This window comes from Hyaena hyaena, unplaced genomic scaffold, assembly GCF_003009895.1.
Source record: "Hyaena hyaena isolate Hyena2069 unplaced genomic scaffold, ASM300989v1 scaffold_59, whole genome shotgun sequence".
NCBI lineage: Eukaryota > Metazoa > Chordata > Mammalia > Carnivora > Hyaenidae > Hyaena > Hyaena hyaena.
In genome coordinates, this window is record NW_024080691.1 from 1,732,284 (window position 1) to 1,753,512 (window position 21,229).

Sequence of the window (21,229 nt, forward strand, 5' to 3'; positions counted from 1 at the left end):
CAACCATCCCATGAGGAGGGCAGAACAGAATTATGGTGTCTCACACTTTCAGGTGAGTCAAATGAGGCTCAGAAAGGCCAAACGATTTTTCCAAAATCACAAAGCTAATGAGCAATCAGGCTGGGACCAGCTGGAACCAGGCTATCTCTCACACATATTGAAAAAGAAAGCTCAGGATGGATCCTGCCCTAAGCTACTGTTAGAAATGGTCTGATCATCACTTGCTGCTTTAATGGAGATGAGCTGGCAGTTAGCTGAAAACAAGAATAGTACACAAACCTACTATCACAAGGAAGCCTGGGGTGGGGTTGGATGTAGAAAGAGGGTGTAGACAGGACTTACTAGAACCAATATCTCAAACTTCATCATTTTATTGAAGACAAGATCTGACCATGCCAAACCAAACCATTTGCAAGCATTTTGGAATCTGGTCCTGGACCAGGTTCCTGGGGAACAGAGACTTTATGTCTTCACTGGCCAGCACTCTGCTAAGCACAGAGTACATTCTTAAACAGGTTTGATTAATTGATTGATTGATTAATATGTGTCCATGCTAACTCTTGGATTTTCTTTTATAAGGTCATTACCTTCACCTTTGGTTTTCTCCCCTCTTTCTCCCCAGTCTCTCTACCCCAGGGCAGTGTCAGGCTCTTTTAGCCTATTAAACTGTACAAGCAGCCCTGGTCCTGAGACCGCAGCTTTCAGCCGAACCAGCCAGCAGTTCTATTGTTCATTCCTCTCAGACACATCAGATTTGACATTTCTCCCAGCAGAGGGATTTCTTGCTGCAAAACAAAATGAAATCAATACAGTTTTATTAGCCATCTAGTGTAATAAATTTGACCCAGATGACAGCCTCTAGGCTCAATCCAGGCTGCATCTGAGATCCCAAAGGAACATGTCTAAATACTGACCATACCTCCAGCCCTCTCCTCTCTGTTCCAAGCACAGTCATCCTGATTCCATTCTTTATCACTCAGCCTGAACTTATGCATAGTCTCTTAATCACTCTCTAGGGCTCCGAGCACTCTGCCTTCTGCCCTTTCTGCACCTGACTCAACATTTCCCCCTCATGTGGCATTCAAAGGTCCTTCACAATGGGGTCCACCTCTCCTGCTTGATTTTCTCACTGCTCCTTCCTTGCTTGATTATCCTGCAGGTCAATGGAACACTGCCTCTGATACAGCACATGATATATACTCATGACCTCTGGGCTTTTGCTCATGCTAGTCCCTCTGCCTACAATGACCTTCTCTATTTCTTTACCAGAATTTCTACTCATCTTTCAAGACCCAGGTCTTTTGGGAAGCTTCCCCAAGGGCCCCAGAAAGAGGCACTTATTCCCTTCTCCATGTACGCTCAGTATTTTATTTATATCCTGATGCCTAGCACATTATCTTTTACTTTTCATTTACTTGTCTCTTTCCCTGCTTGTAAACTTCTGTAAGATGGAGTGTGATCCAACCTCTAGACATCCTTGAATTCCCCATGCCTACCTTAGTGCCCATAACAGGCACACAAAAGTGTGTTGACCTGCACTGAAAGAGTTTTGAGGATTGCCCACATCTCTGGAGAACTTGGGAACTATTGATTCAGGCGATTCACATGCTGCATGCTGGTAAGCTTTTGAAAGTTAAGGAATGCCTTCATATGAGTATGCAAATCAGTGAGGACTTTTAGAGTACAATATAACAATATGTTTCAACACATTCAATGTGCAAACCCTGATTTGGCCATTCTACTTCTAGAAATTCTTCCTATAGACATTCTCACATACATGCACTAAAAATTACCTATAAGAATATTCAGCGGAGTTTTGTTTATAATAATAAAAAAGGATACAACTTAAGTTCTGTTAATAGGAACAGCAGCTTAAAGGATAATGTTTAACCTATACCATGTAATACTATGCAATTACTAAGAAAATGAAATAGACCTGTATGTACTGATTCAGAAAGACGTCTGAAATATGACCGTGAGGAAATCAAGTTGCAGAACAATGGAAAAGAAATACCCCAAATTGTTAACAGTGATTATCTTTAGGACATGATATTAGAGAACAATTTCATTCTGAACTCTATAGATTTCGATACTTATTTTTTTCTTTAGCAGAACCCTCCCCACTTCTTCTCTAGCTTTCAGACTGGATTGAATGGACTGGAAGATAAGCCTGGGGCTATTCACAAATTAGAAAAGCTAGAACCTGCTTTTCTGCAGGTGCTCCATGCTCCCTCCCAGCTGCCAATCAAGTCCCCCCTTTCTCTGCTTAAACCTGAAGGGATGGGCAAAGGGGAGGGGAGTGGTTGGAACTGAACAGGAGGCAGGTTGGTGGAGAACTGTGACCTCAAAAGCCAGCTCTGCCTCCCTATCCCTTCAAGGCTGCTTGGTCCAGACCAGAATGAGAAAGGAAATGAACTGAGGGTACATCAGTTAACTGCAGAAATAATCCTCTGCCTTCACTTTCAGAGGCATTTCATCCCCCCACCCCCTCACCCCGCCTGTTCTGGGCAGGGTCAGGCATGGCAGGGAATTCTGTAGATACAGAGGCTGGGGCACCCAGCCACTGCCTGCAGTAGACAGGGACACAGCTCCTTGGAAAGGAAAAGGATAAAACCACTGAGTGAATTCCATGAATTGGTAAATTGCCTAATCTAATCTTTCTTTGGATGTGTCCTTTGTCTCTATTTTAAATGGTGGAGCGTGGTGCATCTCTATATAACGAGTTTAGTTGAAGAAAAAAAGGCCCCAAAAATGAGTATTAAGCTAAATGTATGATGATATTATCGATGCAAAGAAGATTATTAAAATCATGAGAATAACTCCTTTTCTGATAAACTTGAAAATCTAGATGAAAAATACTATTCTGTTAGAAAGCATAAATTGCCAAAAATGATTCAAGTAAAAAAGATGAATTTCTAAATAAGCTACCAATAACCAGGGAAAACACTGAGAAAGGTCTCAAAATACCCTCTTTCAAAAGATAGTTAGTTCAGACAGTTTTGCTAGAGAGTTCTACCAAACCTTTAGGGATAAACCAAAGGCAATAGCAACAAAGAGCTATAAACATATCTAGAAATAAGCTTAATAATATGAATAAAAAAACAATAAAACTTACTGAATATGGTCTTGACATACCATATTCTGAATTGGAAGGCTTGATATTATGAGATATTGATCCTCCATAAATTGATGTATAAATATAATTCATTTTCCAAGGATAATTTCAGTTGAATATTTTAGTAGAATTTGGAAAGAATTGGGAATACATCAAAAAAATCTTTTTAAGCTTTAAATCATTTCAATCCAAATATCACCTTTACTTATGCTTTTCTTTATAAAACTCATGTTTTCTAGCTAAAAATCACCACTTCGTTATTTTCTCTTTATTTCCATAAGCAATTAAGTTTCTTTGTTGAACTACTATTTTGCAAAAGAAGAAACAAAATTCCCTATATTTATAAAATAAACATAGTCTACTTAATACTTATTATATACCTCACCCTCTGTGTGAATGCATAAGGTATATATTATCTCATGTAATTCATGCATCCCTGTATAAGACCCCTTCATTTATAAACAGTACCATTTCCTCATGTATTACTAAGAAAGAAAAATCCCCACCATTTCATCTCTACATCCCAATGTCAGAGCTGATAAAATCAAAAAAGAAATGTTTTTTCAAATCAGTGAAGGATGCTACTATCCATCCCCATGGTATAGATAAGAAAACCGAAGCTTATTTAGATTTAAGTGTCTTCCCCTCTAATAGTTTTTTCTGTGCTCCTTCTTGGAACATCCTGTGTGGATTTTGTTTCCCCTTCCATCTCCATCCCACACTTAGAGCTGGTTTTTGGCTTGTTCATTCATTTTTAATTAAGTATGGGCATAAAAACTACACCACACTTCTCCTAGTAGAAACATTCAATATACTTAACTCCAGAAAGGTGAGTACCATTTCAGGGACTGGGTTCTCTGTGCTGAAAGGGAATTCTAATGTTTCCTATCACCTAAAGGCAGCACCCCTCCCCCAGGTACTAAATAGGGCTTTCCCTTTTAGGGCAAACATCTCAGGTTTGGGGTAAGGCTGAATGGGAACACTTGAAAAGAGAAGCAGCATTACTTAGTTTAAAAAAAAAAAAAAGCATTTAGGGGCATCTGAGTGGCTCAGTAGGTTAAGAGACCAACTCTTGATTTTGGGTCAAGTCATGATCGCACTATTCTTGTAATCGAACACCGAGTCAGGCTCCATGATGAGCATGGGGTCTGCTTGGGATTCTCTCTCTCTCTCTCTCTCTCTCTCTCTCTCTCTCTCTCCCCGTGTCTCTCTCTCCTCTCTCAAATAAATAATAAAAATAACATAATCAGGAAATATCATTTACTATTTACACTCTGCAACTTCCCATCTTCTCCACTTCCTTGGTTATGACTTCTTGAACTGCACAGACTACGTTTGATTTCTCTATAATGCACCATCCTTGCACATAAGTGAAGAATGCACTTGCCTAAGTCTGATCCAGATTAAATTGCACAGTCCCTTTGATCCCACTTTTTGTGACATGATTTTTTGGAAACTTATGGACCCAGCTATCCTGTTGAAAATGCCATTTGTAATTTCTCATTTTTTTAGTTTTTTTTTAGTTTTTATTTTAATTCCAGTTAGTTAAAATACAGTGTAATATTAGCTTCAGGTGTACAGTATAGTGACGCAACACTTCCATACATCACCTGGTACTCATCACAGCAAGTGTACTCCTTAATCCCTTCGCCTGTTTAATCTATCACCCACTCTCTCCCCTCTGCTAACCATCAGTTCTCTATAGTTAAGAATCTGTTTCTTGCTTTATTTCTTTTAAAATATACATATTATTAAAGAGTCAACATAGAAGCAAATGACAGATTATGAAAAAATATTCATAGCATATTTTAGAGGAAGGATTACTATTTCTCTAGCATATAAATGCCAAAAAAATCTATACCATACACTGCAATATATAATTTCTATAAATTTATAGATTTAAGAGCCCAATTGATAACTAGACCAAATATATGAGGTCAAAATTCATATAAGGGGATTTACAACTAGTAAACAAGCATCTAGAGAAATGATCTCATTAATAATCAAAAAAATAAAGACTAAAAATGATTATAAGGTACCATCCTATATGTGAAATTAGTAAAGAAAAAGAACTTTTTGTCGCAATAACATTCAGTGCTACTAAGGGTATAGGGAAACTGATGCATTGAAAAGTATAAATACCAGGATAAATTTATAAAATTGTTTATAAAACAATTTGACAATATATAAAAAGAGCAATAACATATATGCTCTTATCCAATAAAGTCAATTCTGGAAGTCAGTCTTAAAAATTGAAAATATTTTATATTGTTTATAAAAGACTCAAATGTCCAACAATAAGAGATTGGCTTTAAAACTTCAGTCTACAAGGGCACCTGGATGGCTCAGTCAGTGAAGTGTCCAACTGTCGATTTAGGCTCATGGGATTGAGCCCCCTCTTGGGCTCTGTGCTTACAGAGCATAGAAGCTGTTTGGGATTCTGTCTCTCTCTCTATGCCCTTCCTCCTGTTCAGGCGCACACATATGCATGCTCTCTCTCAAAATAAATAAAATAAACTTTAAAAAAATTCAATCTACATCGTCTAATATAATGGTTAAAAGTCTCTGTGCCCACATTAGAAAATGGCAATAATGTACAACTTACATTAAACAGTTAATAAAGTTAATATTAAGTTTTTTTTAAGTAAGCTATAAAGTTATATATACATTGTTATTTATTGCTATTATGTTTTAAAGAAAAGAACTCTTAAGAAAAAAGACTAAATAAATACACCAAAATGTAAATAATTGTTTTATTGAGATAGTGAAATTAATTTTACTTTTTTATTTACACTCTAGCTGGGAGATACTCAGAGACTGTACTCTGACGTACTCTGGGAGGCTGCAAAAATATCTAACACCTCTGCAGGAAAATTCAGTTAAGTGAATCTTTGCTTTGACTAAGAAATTTTATCAAAAGCATTTTTTAAATCACAATAATGCATTTATTTCAAAAGCAAGAGTTGCCAAAAACAATTTTCCTAAAACCACTTTACTCCAGTATCTGGAGGCTGGTTAAAAAAAAAAAAAAAAAAAAAAAAAAAATATATATATATATATATATATCAGTTCGTGAGGGATGCATATATATTTGTGTAAAAAAATGTCATGGCTATTTTCATTTGGGAACAGATCTTGCAGTTGAAATTATAAATCTGTGCTGTTTTTACCAGAAGTAGATAAAAATATTAAAAGGACAGCCAGGGTAAGATCTTGTTAGGAATAACTTCCCAAACAGCTCCTTGAGAACATTTGGATTTACCCACTTCATTTGCTGCCTATGGTGGAAAGCTGAGAGACCCTCTGATCCCACTTGGGACTCTGATCCCAGTGCTGACAGTTAATAAGGCTGTGAGCAAGTTATTTCACTTCTCTAAGCCTTAGTTCTCTCATCTGTAGAGTGGGAATAAGAATACTTATTTACAGAGGTATTATATCATAAGGAATAAACGAGAAAAGGTGTGCATTTTCAAGGACCTAGCAAAGCAGATGGTTGGACACAGTATCCCTTCCTGTGGGAACAACTGCATTGAGGTTCAGCCAATGGGGCAACTGGCAAGAGATTGGAGCCTGGAGGAGAGAAAGCTCACAGTATTTAATCTTCCCACACCCCAGGTCTGGCGACATCTGCCTTCCCCTGCGGCCACTGTTCCAGTCAGACAATCTTTAAATGGCAGCAACTCTCATCCAGGCTCCAAGACCACCATCTCCTCTCCTTGCTTCCATCAGCCAGGAATGATAATGGCTTCCTGCCCTTGCTAGTTTCCAGGATCTCCTTGTGGGATCCTTATCTCTGTACACATGTTTACAAATAATCCCTTCATTTCACAGTTGTTTCAAAAATTCCAGCTGAGGAATGCCAGCTGTCTCCTGCTGAGACCTGGATAGGTCCAAAGACTTACAAAGAGGAAAGAAAGTGCACCCTAATGGTCTAGCCATAGAGTGATGAGCTACACCATTCTGCTCCTGAGGCCCTGGGTTCTTAACACACCTATTCATAATGTGTCTTCCTGCACCTCTTGGGCTCCCTTATGCCTGACTATGCTAAGAATACCTCACCCCTAAGGTGAGGCCTGTCTTTCAACTTTCCAGCACTGGGCTCATGCTTCTGTTTTCCTTACTACTACATATCTCTTCAATAAATGCCCCATTGTTTGTCCTCACACCACCTTCAATGCCCAAGAGGCTGGAGAGCAGGCCTCTACACACTGCTGATGGCCCCTAGAGCTGGAACGGCACTTTGCTGCAGCCACCATAGGCTTAGTCCTTAGTCCATCAGAAGGAAGAGAGGATGTGGACTCAGATTTGGGCCAGGAGACCTCACACTATTATCAAGGAGACAAATAAATGAAATAGGAGCATTTTAGGTCCTGTTACTACAAAGGAAGCTCATGTATATCCATTCTCTTCTGATTTAAACAGTATCCTCTCCAGCGCTTTCTGTGATGATGATCTTCCCATCCTCTACCGTTCAGAGAGGACCTCAGAGCACAGCCTCATGTGTGTGTTCATAGCCTCTGCCACGGTAACTAAGCTGCAGTGGGAACTGAGCTCTTACTATCCCTTTGTGTCCTGATTTCGTTAACATTTTTAAACTTGCTGTTACCTAATTTTCCATTCTTACACCTGTTCACATATTTCATCTGGGCGGAAACCTGCCACATATTGACCCATAAAATGAGAACGTAAAAACTGAAAGATAAACCCAAGAGCCTGGAGAGAGCTGATCTTCAGGGATGCTGGAGAGGAGGAAGCCTGTGTAACCACCATGGCTGGACCAGCTAACCGCCAAGACCCTGCCAGCTCTGAGAACCTTTGGAAGAGTGACTTTTGCCTGGAAGATTAATTTCATGCTAGCAGGCCCAGCCTGATTCATTTCCAGGATCTGTATCCCGGGTCCTCCAGTGGATGGGCACTGCTCCTTGACTCCTGACTGCAGCACCATCCTCACCCAGCCTCTGGAGCTGGTCCTGTCCAAAGGCAGGCCTGAGAGTTTCATACTGAACATGTATATACAGTGCCTCCAGCAGCCAGAACCAGGCCTCTGCACCTCTTTCTGTGCATGTCCCAAACACTGTGCATTCTCAGAGAATATTTGCTGAATGAATAAGGCTGTGTAGCTCCTGATGCCCCATCCGCATCCCGGTAGCCTTCCCAGCAGCCACAGGGCAGACACGGTGGTGAACTCGTTTGTGCAGGCCCCTGTAAGGGGCTCTGGACAGGGGCTGCAAAACTGAAAACACAATTGCCCAAACTTCTTTTCACTGAGGTTCTGAATGTGATTTAGTTTCTCTAATCAGATGCCCTGGCCTGAGACTTAAATTCAGAACAGAGTTGCATGGGAAGAGAGACAAAGCAGAGTTCTCCAAGCCGAACAGATTCAAATTGCCTTGGGTTCAGAGAGCACGGCTGGGGCAGCAGCTTCCTGATTTTGGCAAAGGCAGGAACCCTGCAGTGTGATTAGGGAAGTCATTTCCAGAAGCTCCTTTTATATTCTGTTTCTTTGACCCTCCCAGAAATTCTGTGAGCCATACGTGCTTTTTCACAACCCCCTTTCTGCTAACCAGGTGAACAGTCTGTTACTTCTATGACCCACCCACACACCCTCTCAGACTGCTCCTGGCCTTTCACCTTCCATGGTTATTCCCAAGGCTCAGACTCCCTCTTCATCACAGCTCAGCTTCCCTAAGCCGTATTAAGAACTTGCTTTGCTCAGGGGCCTGGGCTAGATGCTGGAGTTACGGGCATAAATAGGACCTAGTCACTGCCCTCCTGGAGTTGATAGTCTAGTGAGGCAACTAAGTACGTTTTCACGTATGTATCCATCAGAGATAGGGAATCTGAGAAGATTTTACATGGGAGATACTTAGGTTCCAGAAAACTCACTTGGAAGGCGGCACATCTCCAATCCACAAGTGTTTACTGCATACTACTCTGAGCATCTTCTGGAAACTGAAACAAAGATGAGAAATATATATTATGAGATGAAGAACTTTTAAATCTATCATGTGAAAACAACACTTGCTCACCATAGAGAGGCTGACTTCCATAAGGAAACAACACACACTTGTGCCCCACCAACTCTACCCTGTTTCTTCATAATATAGGCTCCTTCTTATTGCTTACAACAGTGCAAAAGACACTCAAGACCTTACCCACCTGTGGCTGCTGGAGAAAAAAATGCTACTTGTCTTGGAGCTTCCAGTGGCCACATTGTGCCAAATCAACCTTATTTCCTGCCATCTCTCGATTCACCCTGAGGCTCAGGAACATCCAACTTTCACTGTTCCCAAAACATGGCCTGCCTTGTCCCCAGTGCCTTCCCCCCTTTAACCCTTAATACTGCTCTCCTGCTTTGCCAGAGTCCTATCCATCCCCTGTGGCTCAGCTGAGTGCCATCTATACCAAAAAGACTTCAATCAATCCCTCAAGATAGGAAGAACTTCTCCATATCTGTACTGTAGACCCTTGACATTTACAGATTTTAACATTCTCCATTCTCCATTTAACGTTCTCCACATTTTCAAACCACCCTAAGGGTCTAAGACATGGGCTCCTCTGGAATTTTGTTAAGGAGATTTTGAATCACAGCTGCTATAAGGCTGGTGTACAGGAAAGTGTCACTGAGCCAAGAGAATGTTGGGAAGATTGGTATAATCAAGGCCCTGGAGGACAAAGAGGGGAGAGAATGGTGGTGCTTCCTATTTCTACCATCATCTTTATCCCACTCAGAGAAGAATTTGTAAGAGGATTGGTAAGAGATTAGAATCTAGTCCCTGAGCCCCAGCAAATGAATCTGGGGGTATTAGGAGACACAAGCTAGGCTCTCTAAGAAGGGAAAAAGGGAAGGCTGTGTAGGGGGCATAGCCAAGAACCAAGGGAGTAGAATTGTTGATTGGAAATCAGGTCTCAGGCACCAGATGTCAGGGAGAAGCTCAAGGCCTTAGGACCAGAGAACTGACCAAGTACCCAGGAGTCTAGCATCGATTGTATTTCCATCGTCCATTGTCATATCTACAAATAGAGCCCGGTAGGATCACAATATTTCTGTTATCTTTTTTCTAAACTCCATGTGGCAGTATGAAGCTTTGGAGGATTCCGCAAGTGCAGAGGCCCCAAAAACCTTGGTAAGTACCCTCTGAAATGTGAAGGTCTGCTGGACTTGGTAAGTGCTTCCATCAAGGTGCCCATTACTTGGGGGAAGTTGGGATCCTTCCTTCTTCAGTAGGCTGGCTGAGGACTTTGTCTTGATGGTCGTTCGTGATCTCTATGAGACCAAAGATCACAATGGGGCAATCATGGCACTTGTCCACTTGACCATGTTGATTGGTCCAGGAGCAAAATCAAATTAAAGCTGGCCTGTGAATCTTTTCTTTTTGGATGTTTGAACTTGGGACCAGAGAAAACTCAGTCTCTCTCTGGTGGCCAAAGTCAGATGTAAAACTTCTGAGCTGCCAAAGGCTGTTTTCCTATCATATGGGAAAAGCCAGACTGCAGTTGAAGAATTGTAATAACTTCTAATGCTTTTTAAACACTTTCTATGTACCAGGCACCATGCCAAGCCCTTTATGGGCATTAACTCACAACAACCCCAAGAGGTAAATATTTTATGATTATCTTTGTTTATGAATGAGGAAACTGAGGCAAAGCAAGGCTAAGTAACTTGCTCAATATCACACAGCTGGTTAGTAATACCATCATCATAACCATGACTCTACCTTGCAGAACTGGCAGGCATACGAGAGTGAAAACAATGGATGACAAGAAGCCTGGTCATGTTCAAGCCCCTGTTCCAGATGTTCCAGAATGCATCTGGAACCATTCTGCCCTGTGTGCATAGAGGAGGAAGCATGTGTGGCCGACATACAGTTGGCTTTCAAGGTGAGTTGGTGCAGTTAGCAACCAGAAAATTCCTGACAAAAAGCTAGTGTCTCCCCAGCATGTAGCATGGTATCCACTACCTTCTTACTCTAAATCTTTCTCTTCCCAATTCCAAGTTGAAATGAAATCATATTCTTAAAGCTTACCAACAGCCTTCCAGTGCCCAAGGAGAAAGTCAGAACTTCTCTACGTAACATACAATGCCCTTCAGGGTCTTGCTTCTGCTTTGCTTCTCACCAGTCCCTGCCCATGCCCCTTTGCTGTGGTGATCTCCAAATAGAAAGAGAAAAATGAGTCTCTGTGTTCTTGTGTCCTCTCCCAACCCCACCACCAATTTACCTAAGCTCACCTCCATTGCTCACAGGTAGTTTGCAGGATTGTGTCTGCTCTGTGACCTGCCACTATTCTTTTATCCAGAGACCTTATGCCAAAGACAGAAGCTCAAGAACTTTGCACTCCCATAAAAGGGCTCCTCACTTGGCTGACTCCCAAACACTGTACCCTCAACATTTCTTTTTTTAATTTTATTTCAATGTTTACTTTTGAGAGAGAGAGAGAGACTGAGGGAGGGAGGGGCAGAGAGGGAGAGGAAGACACAGAATCCTAAGCAGGCTCCAGGCTCTGAGCTGTCAGCACAGAGCCCAATGCAGGGCTTGAACCCATGGATGGCAAGATCATAACCTGAGCTGAAGTTGGACGCTTCAGGTGCCCAGGTGCCCCCGTCAACATTTCTGTCCATTGTGCTTCAACTACCTGAGATTTTGCTACCTAATTAAAATGACATATGAGAAAGTGCCCTGCACAGTGCCTAGAACATAGTAGTTGCTCAGTATGTGATATTATCCTTCATTTTTAACTCTTTTCATGTCCTGAGATCCCCATTATTGAAGGGCTATTGTCCTCATTTTGCCCCCATGAGAGCAACTCAGAACAGACGCCCCACTTCATCTGCCCAGTGGCATATCTGAAAACTATCAGGCCTCCTGTCCAAGTCCTAGTATCTGACAAAACGGTTCAAATTCCAGTGTTTTAGGTCAATGTGTGTGCTACTCTGGGGTCTATGTCTGTGGCTGCAGGTGGGTATCAAAGAGCCTCACTGTGCAGAGGGAAGAGCTTAAGAAGCTGACACCCCAGCAGACTCGATAGGGCCTGCCCACACAGCACCTTTCCCTGACCCTGGAGTCACTATAAAAAGAACAAGCTCAAAGCAAGCTGTTCTGGAAGTACCATTCCATCTCCGTAGCAATTCTATTTGTGTCAGCAGAAGAAAGAGGGCTGGAGCATCCCATTCTGGTACAATTGGAACAATTACCCCTTAAATGTGATAATTACAGTTTGATCATTTTGTAGGCAAAGGCGAGATTGGTTCCAAGATTTTCTCCTTGTTGGAAACTTCTGTGAAGAAACTGTTTGTGTTTCAGGGCCACAGGCTTCATATTTCAGATCCAGATGTGAATGTGCCTGCCTATCCAAAAGGACGTAAATTCTGATATTTATCTTTGGTGCTGTGCAGCTATTTTAGGAGTGAGACAAAGCAATTGTTGGGATAATTTAAACCAGAAGGGCTAGACCCTTTGCATCTGCCCATCAACTTTAGAGCTGGCTATCTTATCAGAAACCATACTGACATCTTGGCATCCATTTGACCGAGATGGCAACATAAATAGTGGGGTTTTTTTTAATGTTTATTTATTTTTCAGAGAGAGAAACAGAGTGCAAATGGGGGGTGGGCAGAGAGAGAGGAGACACAATCTGAAGCATGTTCTAAGCTCTGAGTTGTCAGCACAGACCCAAACTCAAGGCTCAAACTCATGGACTGTGAGATCATGACCTGGGCTGAAGTCAGATGCTTAACTGATGGATCCACCCAGGTGCCCCATAAATAATGTTTTTATCAAGGCCTAGAATACAGAAAAAAAACCTGTAGTCAGATCACATTTTGCACCTGTAGGCTGCATAACTGGTTCTGCCCATTCTGGACATCAGAATCTTATATGCATGATTCATGGTTTGGAACCTTAATCATGGCTGCAAAAAGTTGAGAATAAACAAATGTAACCTATCAAATAAAATATATAGAAATTACTATGCCAAGTTTTGAAATATAAGTATGTATGAAATCAATTATAACCACCATAGTGGTATGGGGAAGGTATCTTCAGGAATGGTGAAACCATTTGATACTTAGCCAGGTAGATCTAAAGAAATATTTCTGCCCTCTTCCTGTCCAGAAAGGCTTCACTTGTCATCCTGATTCTGCCTTATGATCCTTTGTTAGGCCCACACAGCCCATGTCCTGCATATACTTGCCTTTCATGGCCAGCTCTTAGTGTTGAGGTTTTGAGAATTATCAGTGTCTCTTTCTGTAGTTCAAGAAGAACTTAGATTGCTAGTAACTTGTTCTGTAAGTGTTCCTCAAAATGAGCAAACATTTCTCATAAATTTTAACTTGATAAATGAGCAATGTCTTACAATATGAGTAGTTTGTGACATTGAATGTCACATGATCATAACTGAGATAATGGTTCTTGAAATCACTTTGATATACAAGTGCTTTGGATTACAAGTATGTTTCTGGAAAGAATTGTGCTTGCAAACCAGTTTTACTGTAGATCCAAGCTCATGCCTTAAGTGCTGCTAGAATCACTATATCAATATTTTTATGGTTCATATTTATGGCCATCATTCCTAATATGCCCATGCAAATACCCAGAAAATACTCAAATTTAAAGAGGCTCACAATACTGCTGGGCTTTCTGCAGCTGCTTAGAGCTGAGCAGTGTCACAAGTGTCCCTCAGGAAGAGCACCATCTCCAGGGGAAGGGCCACCTTCAGGAGACGCCCACCGCCCAAAGGCCTTCTACTCCAGGCTACTCTTCACACCTTACAAACACCCCCTCCTGCCCATAGCACTTTGGGGTACTATAGTTTCTCCACTTCCAATTCTCTCATATCTAGCCACACCTGTTCTGCTCATCTGTAGAGGATATCCTTTTTCACCTCTGATCTTCCAAAAACAAACATTCTCTTTCATAAGGAACTCCTCATCTACTTCAACAAGAAATGGGTCTTCCCTCCAAATGTTAAGCAGAATTACCATATGACTCTGAAGTACTCCTAGGTATATATACCAAGGAATTGAAAACAGACACGCAAGCAAGTATATGTCCACACATGTTCATAGCAGCGCTATTCATTATAGTCAAAGGATGGAAATTGCCAAATGTCTATCAGTGCATCAAAGGATAAGCAAGTTGTGGTATATATAGCCAAAAAAAATTATTCAGCCATAAAAAAGATTGAAGTACTGATATATGTTACAACATGAACGAAGCATTATGCTAAGTGAAAGAAGCCAAACACAAAAGGTTGCATGTTGTATAATCCAATTGATTTTATATGAAATACCCAAAATAGATAAATCCACAGAGACAGAATGTAGATGGATGGTAGCAAAGGACTTGAAGAGCAGCGAGTGGGGAAAGCCTGCTTACTAGGTAAAGGGTTTTACATTGCAGTGTTGGAAGCATTTTGGAACTAGATAGAGGTGGTGGTGGTAAAACACTGTGAATGTACTAAATACTACTGAATTGTTCACTTTAAAATGCTTAATTTAGGGGTGCTTGAGTGGCTCTGTCGATTAAGCGTCTGACTCTTGACTTCAGCTCAGGGCATGATCTCACGGTTTGTGGGTTTGAGCCCTACATCAGGCTCCATGCTGACAGTATGGGGCCTGCTTGGGTTTCTCTCTCTCCCTCTCTCTCTCTGCCTTTCCCTGCTTATATGCTCACTCACTCTCTCTCTCCCACTCTCACTCTCTCTCTCAAAATAAATAAACAAATAACTTAAAAATATATATATATTTAAAAATAAAATACTTAATTTTATGTTATGTGAATCTCACCTCAAAAAATAATTTTTTTAAAGGAAAGAGGCTAAGTTACAGAAGAAGGAGCTACCAAGTAAAGAATGACTTTCTTGATGAAAGCTGAACACAGAGTAAGGATGACTTGGCAAAATTAGTCAAGGGCCCCCAAATTCTCACCACAGTGGTATAGACCAGCTTCCGCAGGGGCTGTGTGGACCCAGGGCTCCTCTCAAGAGCCTGGCGGAGTAGCAGGTGAAGGCCGGAGCCTAGAGCCCCGAGTCAGGGCTCCGCGGCTCTGAGCCAGCTCAACTTCTCTCAGAGCCCCGGCATCCCTCAGCTGCAGACCCAGAGAACTACCTCCCAGGGCTGTTGTGAGAGTCAGATCAAACAGTAAATAAGATGGGACTCATGGCCCACCACAAAAACGCAATGTTTGCTTTTGGGTTCAGGGTTCAAATTCTAGCTCACTCATAACATGCCCTTGAACAAATTAGGTAACCTCTATAAACCTGTTCTTGTCTCTACCTATCTTGCAGGATTGTTTGGAGGCCTGGCAAGAATATGTGCAAAGCGCCTCACACCCATTACCTGCTCAGTCTATTGGAGCTTTTATTAAATGGGCAGGGACAGGTTCTGCAGAGAAGGGAAGGAATAAGAGAAAGTGAGCAAAATGAATGTTGGGGGTACAGGTGGGTGTCAGCAGACATGTCATGACCTAGCACAGGATTGTGAAAACCCAAGGGAAGCATAATCTTAATGTACTAGAAATGGCATATGTGCTGCCCCTTCCCTCCCCTAGATCCATAGCAGACATTGCCAGTCAACAGCAGTGTTCTTTCCTACTGCACCCCAGTGTAGCCCCATACAGTTCAATGCTTTTTTCTGAGCAGTCAGTCGAAGAGAGTTGTCATGAAGGTAAAACCTATTTGCCACCCCTGTCTTAGAGAGTTTGCATATTGAACGAATAAAAAAGATGTGAAATAGCCTCTTGGAGGATGACAGGTCCTGCGTCCCTAATAGTAGCCATGATTTCACAGTTTATGCCCTGCGCCCGATGAAAATAAATGGTGGAGGGGGAAGTGACAGTGCGACTTCTCTGCACTGTGTGCGGTATGTTCAGTTCTGATCTCCACTCCTTACTTGATCTGTGACCTGGGACACAGGTCACTTCAGCCTTCTAGAACTCAGGTTTCCCACCTGTAAAATAGGGGCAATAATACGCAACTCATGGAGTTGCTAAGGGGCTCAAATGCACTCATGCATATGAATGGGCTCCTATGAAGACATAAAGCAACAACCACACATTAGGAGTTCTTTGGGGAAGAATGCCCCACTCTGTGGTTAGGGAAGGGAGGACATGGGCCACGTGAGGCTTTGGCGAGTTTTGCCAACTCTCCTATGTCCCAGTGCAGAAACTGGCCCTGAAGATGAGGAGAGCCTAAGGTCCTGTTTCCCAGGCAGGTGCCTTTGAGACCCGAGGCAGCCAAGCCATCCCATGAGGAAGGTTTCTCTGATCAGGCACCTTGAGGCTGGAGCTATGGACTCTGCCAGGCAAGAGTTTATCTCCGGCCAGGAAAGAGGGGCTCTCGAAGGGCCTCCGGGTTGGTATGTAGGACGAGAGACCTAGGTGAAATACATGGCCCTGACTCTTAGAAGTCTAGACAAGAGCACTGAGCAAAGAACAGGCAAAGACCCTTTCTTTTTAATGCCACTCCCCAGCCTAACACCCTTCAGCGAATTCTCTTTAGCCACAGGCGGAGTCAAATAGAGCTTGAGGGCCAGCCCCACCTGCTCCAGTCTTGGCTTCTGAATCCCTCTAGCCTCAACTCATTCCCTCCATCAGCCATTCTCTTAAAAGAATCAGACTATCCCAGGGGTGCCTGGGTGGATAAGTCGGTTAGGCATCTGACTTCGTCTCAGGTCATGATCTCACGGTTTGTGGCTTCGAGCTCCACGTCAGGCTCTGTGCTGACAGCTAGCTCGGAACCTGGAGTCCGCTTCGGATTCTGCGTCTCCCTCTCTCTCTCTGACCCTCCCCTGCTCACGCTGTCTCTCTCTCTCTCTCAGAAATAAATAAAACATTAAAAAAAAGAAATCAGACTATCCCACATACACTTCCCGGATTTTGCGAGCGCTGTTTCTTTTTGCACACCTCATACCACCATCCACCAACTCCACTTAACTAAATTACTTTTTTACTCATCCTTGCAAATGAGAGACTTCCCAGGGCTTCCTGCCTTGGGTAGTATAAGCCTCTCTTACACATCCCCCTGGCACCTTTCTCCTTCATCATAGTATTGACTACAGTTAGACTGATGGCAATCTGAGGGTAAGACTGTGTCTTAAGCCTGGGTCCTCAGGGGTTAGCACAGTGTCTGATACCATAAATAGTGCTCAATAAGGATTAGTTGAAGGAATAAATGAATAATCAATGAGAGGCACTGTCAGGTGTGATGTAACATTGCAAAATATAATAATGTTTTACCAAATCTTTTGTTTTATTTTTCTTTCCTTTTCATCTTTTTCTTTGCTGGAATCAGCAAACTTGTAATTGGGTGTCATTGTGTCATTGCCAGCTCCCTGGTACAATCAGGAAAAAAAAGTTCCCGGATTTGTAGGGGATAGGGGACCCTGGTCACTTTTGAGCCATTAAAATGTGAAATAAAATATAAAATAGCACACAACTTTTGTGACAATGGACTCCTCTGACTCAAGGATTCACAAAAACTATAAAATTAGTTGCAGAAATAAAGGCAAAGGATGGTCTTCTGCTCTGTCCACATACTCCCTCTAGTGTCAAAAACTCAGCATAAGCTAAGGAAAGAAAAGGAGCCCACTTTCAAAGCCTCCTCATTCACCTGCTTTAAAAAATACATTTGGATTCCTTCAGATCGCCTGTTCTGAGAAAAAAGGACCAATGTGAGGAGTGGTCCAAGCTATACCTTCTTTCTCTGAGGTTATCAGAGCTACATTCCCAGGGCTGGAAGGCCATGGCCATATTTTACAATTATGTCCAACCTGAGTCCCCAGACCTCTGGGCCTCAGAAGAAAGAGTACTGGGGTCCTTGTGAGGGACTTGGAATTTCACACTGCCTGAGGAAATTGTGCCATCAGTGGAAATTAAACTGAAAACCACCTGAGGAATTGGCAATTGCTTTTGCCTTTATTTGGACATCATCAGCGAGGTGTTGGATCAGCACTACATATGGCCCACTCACTAAGTGGTAGTTATCTATGTCTTAAAAAAATTAAAAATAGGAAAATAAATAGTGGCTTCATGTATGCAGTTGGTAAAGAGTGTAAGATATGTTTTAATTTGGGACGCCCAGGAATCAGAAAATAGTAATAGTGGGCCTTCACAATGAAAAAGCTAGGACCTACTTCCTTGCTACGTCTCTGAGGTGTGGCTAAACCAGGCTGTTTTCAGGGAGAGCACTTCTCATGGCCAGGCCACCTCTTCAGATATTGGGAGGAGCGATGATTCATAAGCCTGTACTAGTGAATGGCAAAAAGTATTTCCTGGAAAGGTACTCAAAGTGGCTTTTATCAGTTTAGGTTTAAAAACTTACAAAATCGGGGCACCTGGGTAGCTCAGTAGGTTAGGCATCCGACTCTTGATTTCAGCTCAGGTCTGCAGAATTTCTGTAAGTGACAAAAATGCTTATCTCATTTTGTGCAGTAACTTCTCTGAGACACTGCCAGAGTCCCGTTCCAAATATCAACACTTTGTCCCCAAGACTTTCATTCTCTGTTTTTGTTTAGAAATCTTTGAGGCCTAGAGGTGCCTGGGTGGTGCAGTTGGCTAAGTGTACAACTCTTGATTTTGGCCATGATCTCACAGTTTGTGAGATCGAACCCCGTGTGGGGCTCTGTGCTGACAGCGTGGAGCCTGCTTGGGATTCTCTCTCCCTCTCCCTGCCCCTCTCCTGCTCTCCCTCTTGCTCTTTCTCTCTCAAAATAAACAAATAAGCATTTTTTAAAAATAAATGATTTTTCAAAAACTTCAAAATCTCCTGAGAATCTACTGTACAAACTCAGTTCCTTAGTCTTTTAATTCTTGTTTTTGGTTTTATCTCCCCTAATTCCATCCAGTCTTCCAAATGAATCCTATGCCCCTGTCTATCAGATCTCCTCACCGAATAGGACTGTATTTCACACATGTATTGGTTCATTCAACACACATTTACCTAAAGGCTTGTTATGGGCTGGACATTACGCCAGATGTTGGAGAAAACAGGGACAAAATGAGTCTGTACCATCATGGGGGATACAAACAGGATAACAAAAATACAAAGTCTACATGTGGTTGGGGGGGGCACCCCCCAAAGAACTGGCATTGAAACTAGGGTCTGAAGAATAGGACAGAATTCAACAGGTAAAGAGGAGGAGAAAGTGCTCCAAGTTGAGACCATGTGTAAAAGCCCCAAAGTGAGGGTGTGGAGATACTGAAGTACCCTTGTTTATGCCAGTCCTCTCTACTAGATCTTGTCCCTACAATCTGTGCCTAACAAAAGCGATTAAACAGGGCTTAAACCTTCTCTCTGCTCGCTAACCATGACTGAAAGCTATCATCCACAACTGAACTGAAGGCTTTCGTTTCCGTAACACTAGATGACACTAATTGTTCACTGCATTGTGTGGAAGTTATTGGTATATGTGTTCTGTTCTGCCAGCTAGGTTACAAGTTCTCAGAGAGCAGACATCTTTGCATACAGTAGGAACACAATTATCAAATTACGTTTCTTTTTTTAAAAAAATTTATTATTTATTTTGAGAGAGAGCATGTGTGTGCACATGACAAGAGAGGAGCAGAGAGAGAGAGAGAGAGAGAGAGAGAGAGAGAGAATCCCAAGCAGGCTCTGCAATGTCAGCACAGAGCCCAACCTGGGGGGTCCAACTAACTCACTATCTGGGAGATCATGACCTGAGCCAAAATCAAGAGTCAGTTACTTAACCGATTGAGCCACCCAGGAGCCCCTGAGCTGTGTTTCTTTGCACTCCTCACAACATCTAGCCTGAAGTATAGCTGGCACTCAGATATTTCTGTGAGTGAAACTGAAAAAATGAAATTTGTTTTCAAGTCTAGCAAAGACAACGACTGTTAAGAACTGTGAAGGGCCTGAGATCTTACCCTGCGTGCAGAATAACAAGTTAGCCGGCCACAACTTCATGGCCCAGCAAGCGGCCTGAGCCGCGGCATATTATGCAGTTCCCTCCCAGCCCCCACTCCCACGGTGGTGACTCAGACAGGCCCAGGCGTGTGCCTCAGTGGGCAGTGGACCACCTCACAGAGAGGAACCCTGAGCTAGAAAAACCCAAATCTTTTGTAATAGGCAATAAGCATAGGATGTTTTGCTCCAGAAGGACACTGAATTTCCCAAAGCTGCTCGTTAAACAAAATTCTTTAAAAAGTCCATAACAAAAGGTAGGGAGGGCCTCTGTGTGCAAGACATGCAGAAATGTGAGAGACCCATGGAGAATTACTTCCCAACATTGAGTAAAGTCGACAGGCATTACTAATAAAAATAGCTGTTGTCTATTGGGTGTTTATATGTGCCATGCACTGTGCTAATTATTCTATATGCATTACGTCTTTTATTCCTGCCAGCAAACTTATGAGAAAATATTAACACATAACACAATATGAAAATATCTTTATAAATTAAGGCTTTCAGCATACGAATGGAGGGCAACAACGGAGAGTTTGGAAACACACACAGGAGCATCAGGGGGGTCTCAGGGAGTGGTTAGGTCTGTTAGCTGCATACCATCTGGACTCTTACTCCATCTGCTACCTCTGTGCACATCTCCAGCCCACTTGTCAGACTATGGCTGTCCCAGCTCCCAAATTCACTTGCTGTCATGCCAACCAGCTTCAGAAGATGATTAAGAATTCCTGAATTGTACTGCTAGTTCCCTGAAAGAGAACATGATTGTCGCAGCTTTGGTCATGTGACTAACCAAAACTTTGGGGAGTTTTACAGTAACGTAAACAATAACCAATAAGTACTAATATATAAAGAGGTATAGTTTTTTTCATAATCATTACTTAAGGTAACTAAAAATATTGTGGTCCCACTTATATTGCTCTTTATCCTCCAGTATGTAAGCTCCTCCAGAACATCATCATAACATTTGGCAGAATTACAATCATACTGGATATATATGCACATTATGTATCTATAAATATATGCATATGTATATATGTATATATAATTTTTTTAAATAATGGTATCATACTGATGAGGTTTTAGAGTGATTGCGGGGGTTCCGGAGCTGGTGACCAAGAAAGAATTCTTGAAGACGTCTCTGGTGCAAAAAGGTGATTTTATTAAAACACAGAATAGGACCCGTGGGCAGAAAGA

At 42.1% G+C, this 21,229-nt stretch overlaps 1 long non-coding RNA gene across 1 annotated transcript; it reads right to left on the bottom strand.

The window, feature by feature from the left end:
- Positions 1-355: 355 nt before the first annotated feature.
- LOC120231619 lies at positions 356-9,065 on the bottom strand. Its single transcript, XR_005528364.1, has 2 exons — positions 9,002-9,065; positions 356-785 (listed from the first exon to the last, which is right to left on the bottom strand). It is a non-coding gene; the product is annotated as an uncharacterized LOC120231619 (long non-coding RNA).
- Positions 9,066-21,229: the final 12,164 nt, after the last annotated feature.